This window comes from Danio aesculapii, chromosome 17 (genome assembly GCF_903798145.1).
Source record: "Danio aesculapii chromosome 17, fDanAes4.1, whole genome shotgun sequence".
In the NCBI taxonomy this organism is placed as follows: Eukaryota; Metazoa; Chordata; class Actinopteri; order Cypriniformes; family Danionidae; genus Danio; species Danio aesculapii.
In genome coordinates, this window is record NC_079451.1 from 50,609,935 (window position 1) to 50,617,434 (window position 7,500).

General features: G+C 32.8%; 1 protein-coding gene across 1 annotated transcript in view; it reads left to right on the forward strand.

The window, feature by feature from the left end:
- LOC130244128 (tyrosine-protein phosphatase non-receptor type 21-like) overlaps positions 1–7,500 on the forward strand; it is a 67,522-nt gene that overhangs the window by 52,948 nt on the left and 7,074 nt on the right.

Below are 7,500 nucleotides of genomic sequence, written 5' to 3' on the forward strand. Positions count from 1 at the left end.
CTTAATCAACTACATATGTACATGTATACTGTTGCCTTTAAATATTTAACAAGTGCTGTTTAATGCAGAGATAATGCTATACAATTTTAAACCTAATAGTTTTAATAAGTCATTTCTAAACTGATTTCATTTATCGTTGCAATGATGACGGCACATAATATTGGACTAGATATTTTTTAAGATACTAGTATTTAGCTTAAGGTGACATTTAAAGGCTTAACTAGGTTAATTAGACAAGTTAAAGTAAATTGGCAAGTCATTGGACAACAGTGGTTTGTTCTAGGAGCAAATATAAATAAATAAATAAAAAATAAATTGTATATATTGATTTTTAAATCAGTTTTTTTTTTTATCAATTGTTTACTGTCAATGAATCAGCCATGTTTTGACTGACAGCTGACAAAGGCTCTGTTTTGTTTTCAACCACTGGGTAGAATAAAAATAAAGTATGTTTCAGTTCCATGTTCATTAACAAGCTGCTATTTCTGATAAAGAGCTTTGAAATATAGGTGAAAGTGTGTCATAAACAGAAAAAATCCATGCACATTTTTCCAATATTACAATCATCGCCCAACAAGCTGGTGCAAAAACAGAACTTTTTCTCAATATGTACAGGGCTTAAAGTATTGCGGCACCGTGGTGGATCTCCGGCGTGCGGCCGTGAGGGAAAAATATATATATTTTAGAGCCTGTGCATGCAATTTAATATAAAGGGATGCTCAAATTAACTGTTAACCGAAACAATGTGTTTGTAACCGATTAATGCTATCAGTTAAACGATTAAAAAATATTATTTTAAATAATTTTTTAAGTTTGGCTGTATAATTTACAGATCACAGCAAACACGCTTTTTGCGTTGAGAGGGGCATCTGTTGAATGGTTTACTAACGGCCGCGAGTGTTTTTCGCGCTGCTTATGCGCCCCGGGTGCCACACGTTTTGCCGTTGCACGCTGTGTGCTCGAGCGGAAAAAGCATGTTACATCAGTCGTGCCTTTTTCATTCTTCAATAAAATGAAAGCACTGCAGGGTTTCTGTTGAGGTGACAGCAGGGTTTGGGTTTTCAAGGTGACAACAGCGAACTTTTAATGATGGAGGAGAGACTTGTGGTCGCTGTTTCAAGTTATCCAGAGCTTGTATGACTTAACAGATCTTGAATATCACAATATTATTAAAAATTACAATTATAACCGACAGCAACACGACTCGCGCACAATACGGGTCAGCTGATTCAGTCGTTTCCTATTGACATACTAAAGAGCACTGCGCTTCTTTTTTTCTTGTCAACAGTAAAGGCAGTGCGGTCCGCCTTGCGGTTTTGGATCGGAAAGGTGTGCTCTTTGTGATGGGCCTCTAAATGTGCAACAAATATTTGTTTAACTCTTGGGACAGTAACGCATGCAAACACACGTGTCTACCGACGTATTTTGCCAAAGAAGCAAAATGAAAGAAGGATATTTCTGGTCACAGTTTGACACAGATGAGTTGACACAAACCAGCGCTGATGCTGATGGCCTCTGTGCTGCATGGAGCCACGTCATAAACTCAACAAACAGGCTATTGAAGATGTAGTGTACACCAACAAACCAACCTTTTTCCATTTGTAAAATCACAGTTATTAATAGTACTTATATCCATTTTTTAAAATAGCTCACGTAGTCTAATCTGCGAGATTTTCTTGATTTTTGTATAATGATAACTCCGCACCAAACTGAGGCTTTCATTTTACAGCTTATAAAACATGTATGCAAATTAATGCAACATCATATGTAAACAACTATATTTGTTATACAAAAAGTCAACATATGAACCTTGAGGTCCATTGTCATTTTCTTTCATCACATGCAGCCGCATGAACCGCGAGTGAGACATAATCATAAGACATAATCTTTAATCTAATGACTTTTATTAAAAATGTTGACAGAGGTTTTGTGAAATAATAATAATAACAGCGGAGCATTAATTAAATGCTTATTTCCTGTGAAGCGATCGATTTGAGGTAGCCTGATATTTTTATTTGACGGAAATAAAAAAAACATGATGGACAAACAGGAGACCCTCAGCCTCCTCCACTGGACCAGCTCCATCTTCTGGTCCAAATGTCTTAAAGAAAGAGTTTGCATACAACCCAGAAAAAATAAGTGATAATGGCCTTGATTTCACTTCTTATTTTCAGTCTAGCAGTTCAATTCTTTAGCACTTCAAGCACTTGCTATTGTTTAGAAGAAATCACTTTATTTGACATAGTACTTTTAAATAAAAGGTGCAAAGCATAGTCATTGAAGAGCGTCTATCTCAGTCTCAGTTTACCACTTTAAGCACTTTAAGCTCTTGTTACTTTATTTATGTGATTATCGTCAATATTTGAAGTAAGTCCTTCTGTGCAGCTCTACAACCCCCAACACAACACAAAGCAGAACTCGCAGCATTTGACCTGTGTCGCGGTTAAACTAAAAACTTCAGGGCTGAATGTGATGTCAGATCTTTAATCTGACAAACACGTAGCTGCTGGGAATACAGATGACGATATCTGAGCACATGATTGATGAACAGGCTTCAGACATCAGTCACAGCACAGCAAATATGACAGACATGCAGTTGTGTTATATAACTGGAAGACAGTTGTTCAAACACTTCCTTTCAGAAAACATGACATAACAACAAGACTGTTAGCATTTAATCAAACGTGACCCTGGAGTCTTATGCTGCACAGATATATAGTCATTTTTTATATATATAATAATTTCATCCACTTCAAATGTTGACTGCTGTATTTTTGTGAAGTTTAAAGTAAAGATCCTGTTCATTTGAGATATTTTGTACATTTCTAACTATAAATATATCAAAGCTTTATTACAAATCACATAAATAATTAGTCTGTTGGTTGGGAATCTTCTGAAAGACAATCATTCAAGCATTCAAACACTTCCTTTTCAGAAAACATGACAAGACTGTTAGCATTTAATCATACTTGACTCCAAATTGGCTCCAAAAATTATTCCAAAAATTAGAATTTTAAGCAAAGATCATGTTGCATGAAGATATTTGGTACATTTCCTTCTGTTAATATCAAAACTTTATTTTTTATTAAGTATTTATTTCAATTTTATTTAGCCGAGGCTCGAAACAGCGACCTTCTTGCTCTTGCTCTGAAAACATCTTTTTTTCTATAGAAGTTCTTAACGTTTTATAGAACTTGGTGGTTTTTGAAAATCCCTAATAAAAAAACAAATTGTACAAACAAACCCAAAGATCTGCCAATTACATAAAATGTGCAAATGTATCTGTTAACAAAAGCATAAATCAAAACAAAAGAAGCCAGAGCTTTCTAAATTTGTGTAGGAAGGATTGGAGATTGGTTCCCAAAATCTCCTGAATTTGTCATGTCATCTCCAAAGGAAGAACTTAATTATCATCAAAGAACATTAATTCAGGATTCATACAGTCATGGAAAACCTGGAAAAGTCATGGAAGTTTGTGATGGCGTTTTCCAGGCCTCGAAAAGTTTTGGAAATCAGAAAAACCCACAAAGTTTTGGAAAAGTCTTGGGAAACCAATATCTGTATTCTTGAATATAGGGTTGTTGTCTTTACTTCTATTCTGTCCTTGGATAATCACATACTCTCACATTATTAGTGCAGTGTAAGCATTATCTAAATACAGTTTACATAGATATAAATATACATTTATACTAAATAGATTGTTGCAGGCTTTACAAGATGCTGTAATAAATTTGAACATGCATATGTAGACATGGCATGAAACATTAGGTCATGAAAATTTAAGTCTTGGATTTTTAATAGTTATATATAAATTTAAATATATAAATATAATACACTATATATATATATATATATATATATATATATATATATATATATATATATATATATATATATATATATATATATATATATACATACAGTAGGTGAGAGTTCAAAGTGGCTATTACCGTCGTGGCTTATACCGCCGCCGTTTGAAATAAATGCTGCTCTGTTTTTAGTGTAGGACCGCAGTTTGTGAAAAAGCCGCCAGGGGGCGCAAAGGGACGGGATGCGAACGGAAAGAAATAGCCTTTACAGCAGCTTTAAATATGCTACTGTGCTTGTAAATGATATTAAACAATAAGTCAAAGCATTATAAGTCCTGAATTAATCATTTAAAATTTGTTAACACACTTTATTGTAAACTTTTTAAGTGCAAAGAGGACTCGTTTTGGAATTGAAGAAATAAAAGACAACTAACATGACACACACATTCAATACAAATAAGTAGTCTTAAATAAATAAATAAAGCAGTCTTTTAGCCTGCTTTTAGTGTTTGCCGTTTTGATAGGACTAAGACAAGACTTTTTCATTTATGTTTTTATTTATGTTTTTATTTACATTTTCGTTGTTGATTATATTTTACTATCTTATTTTATGTCTGAATTATTGTACATAATAATAAACGAATAAGGAAAATAAATTAATAATGAAAATATGCCTAAATAAATAATTTATTTAAAGATATTGCGGCGAAACACTGAGAAACCGTCAGGGGCATGGTCTAAAGAGCTTAAGTTGAATGCTGCTTCATCAAAAGCAAAAAAAAAAAATAAATTGACCTACCTTAAGCAGATCACTAAAAGTATAATAAAAATAATTTTTTGCTCTCTCTCTCTCTCTCTCTCTCTCTCTCTCTCTTTCTCTCTCTCTCTCTCTTTCTTTCTCTCTCTCTCTCTCTCTCTCTCTCTCTCTCTCTCTCTCTCTCTCTCTCTCTCTCTCTCTCTCTCTCTCTCTCTCTCTCTCTCTCTCTCTCTCTCTCTCTCTCTCTCTCTCTCTCTCTCTATATATATATATATATATATATATATATATATATATATATATATATAATATATATATATAATTATGTAATTATTTAATAATATATAATTATAAATATATTCTTAATAAACTTCCCAGCCACAAATATTAAAAAAACACAACTTGTATTAAAACTGGGCGAGGATTAGAAAGAATACGATGCTTGTTATATAATTTAAAATGTTATTCCTCTTGTCCAATTTCTTTATGCACATTTTTCACTCGCTACTCTGCCAGGAACTTCGCCGCTAGAGAGCACCTTCAAAAATCTCAATCTCATGGCTCATTCTTCACGAATATAGAATTAAAATAATGCCGCGTTTGGTTCATTGTGCATCCCGCAGGTGCAACCAACAAGAGTTGTGCATTTTAGTTTAACTTTTTGAGCTATAAAGCAGTTCGGTGTTAGTTTTTATTTAAATATATCAAGCCGAAACTAAACAGCGCATTCTCTCCGCCTCCTCGTTCATAACCTGCGGGACCGGGACGCACTGCTGAAGCAGGAAATAGAGAAACTCCTTCATTCATCATAATCTTAGCTGATGTTTCGGAGTCGAAAGAATATATTAAAGAGAAATGTTCTTTTAACAGTCACTATATATTTAATCTTTTTCTTTCTTTTTTTCCTGTCATTTCTCTTCAGCAAATTATATTTTTTAAAGCTGCTTGATTCTTTTAAAACCGAAAGCAGAGCCCGTCAATTGGTGTTTTTACATAAGATACGTACGATAATTTATCCTCTGATCCTTTTGCATAAAGGTTTTAAAAAAAAAAAACAGGTCACTTAAATACTTTCGATGTGCTAAAATATTTGTTAAACGAATGTTATTTTAAAAAAGCATATGCACATATTACAATTGTAAAATAGTCTAAAATGCATGGTCTAATCAGAAATAAAGGAAATTAGTTATATTTAATGCATAAAATAGGCTAGCCTTTTTATAAATTGAGTTTAATTGATTTGAAACTTTTAATTGCATTTTAACGTCCTGTATAAATAAAAAAAAAGTTGCATCAGATTGACGAAAAAACGAATATTAATACCTGCAAACAGGGCCACGGTTACTTTTTTTTCATTGACTGGCATGACTGGCAAACGCGTCAGAAAAAAAAACTGCTGAATCTCTGCGAATATTTGGTTAACTTATAAAACAAATGTCTGGTTTAGTGATGTTAGTAATGCATAGAAAATGCAAAGCAGAATTCTCCTGAGCTCATTAAACCACTGATGACAGCGACGGAATCACTGGCCCACCACGTTCTTACGAACATATTTTATTTATTAAAGGTATTATTTCATTGACCTGAACATAACCAGTTATAATATAATTACTAACCCATCGTTTAAAGCAGGCAACACTCTATTCAGCTATGTTCTGTGTTTTTACTCAATCATTGGTTATGCAGACCACTTTGACTAAAATATCAAAAAGTTCAAACGCTTTGATTAAACTAAAGCGAAACTGAGCTATCAATGGATGTTTGTCGTAAAGATTGATAATATAGGCTGCTCTTTTTTTTTTTTTTGATCATACAGTTAACAAAGATTCAATATTCGAAACTGAATATTTCACTTTTATTTTATTTATATTACTATTGTATTTAACAGACCAGTTTGTGTTTTGGCCGCGGCATATAGCGGATCCTGAGGCACATCGCTTCACCTCAAAGTTTATTAGTTATTCTTGTTTATTTTGTAAATAACTGACCGACAAAAACTAAGGTACAAATTGTACAAAACAAAATTCGTTCAAAGAATATTTTTCTTCCGACGAAAATATATATAATTAATATATATTTTTGTGCGTCTCCATCCGCTACACTGTGCAGTGTTTGTTTTGCTCCACGGGAAAAAGGATTTAATTAATGCTTCCGTAATTGCTGCTACACAAACTCCTGTGATATATTAGCTACATATTTTTATAAATGTCTTTACACAAAATTACTATATGCTAAAGCCTACTTTAAATAAGTCAAAATATATGCGATTGTTGACTCATCACCGTGGTCACAGCATGCGCGTCTGTTAGCTTCTGTAAAAAAAAGACATTTGACCAGCCTTTTAGAAAAGCCTATATTAATATACTGATATTCCTGTGCCAGTTTGACACTGTACATTAAACTGAGAATAGTTTAACTACTTCACAACACTCCATCACCTGAACTCAGCGCGAGGGCAAAGGAGAAAAGTGCAGCGCAGAGGTAAAATCATATTCTCAAGTCATAATCTTTAAAATAATTATACATTAGAAATAAAAGTATTCTTATTTATATATACATTATACATTATTTTTATATACATATTATTATTCTTATATACATATTATTATTCTTATATACATATTATTATTCTTCTAAATAATCTTAAATGTAACTGGAAAACAATGTTAAGACAACTGGAGTGATGCTAAGATCATTTAAGAAATTACTTTTGCATAAATATTAATTTCATTTTAATGAAATTCTATTGACAATTCAAATAAATACAGACTTGACACATGGCAGATAATTAGGTTTGTTAAGTCTTACCTCCCTGACTCGTCATCCCTCCTTTTTGCTTCATACAAAAAATCTATCAGGAGGCACGCTTAGTAAGATTACCATCATATTGTTTAAACTTTAGTTTTGTCCACTTGCAACACAAAAACAGCTGTT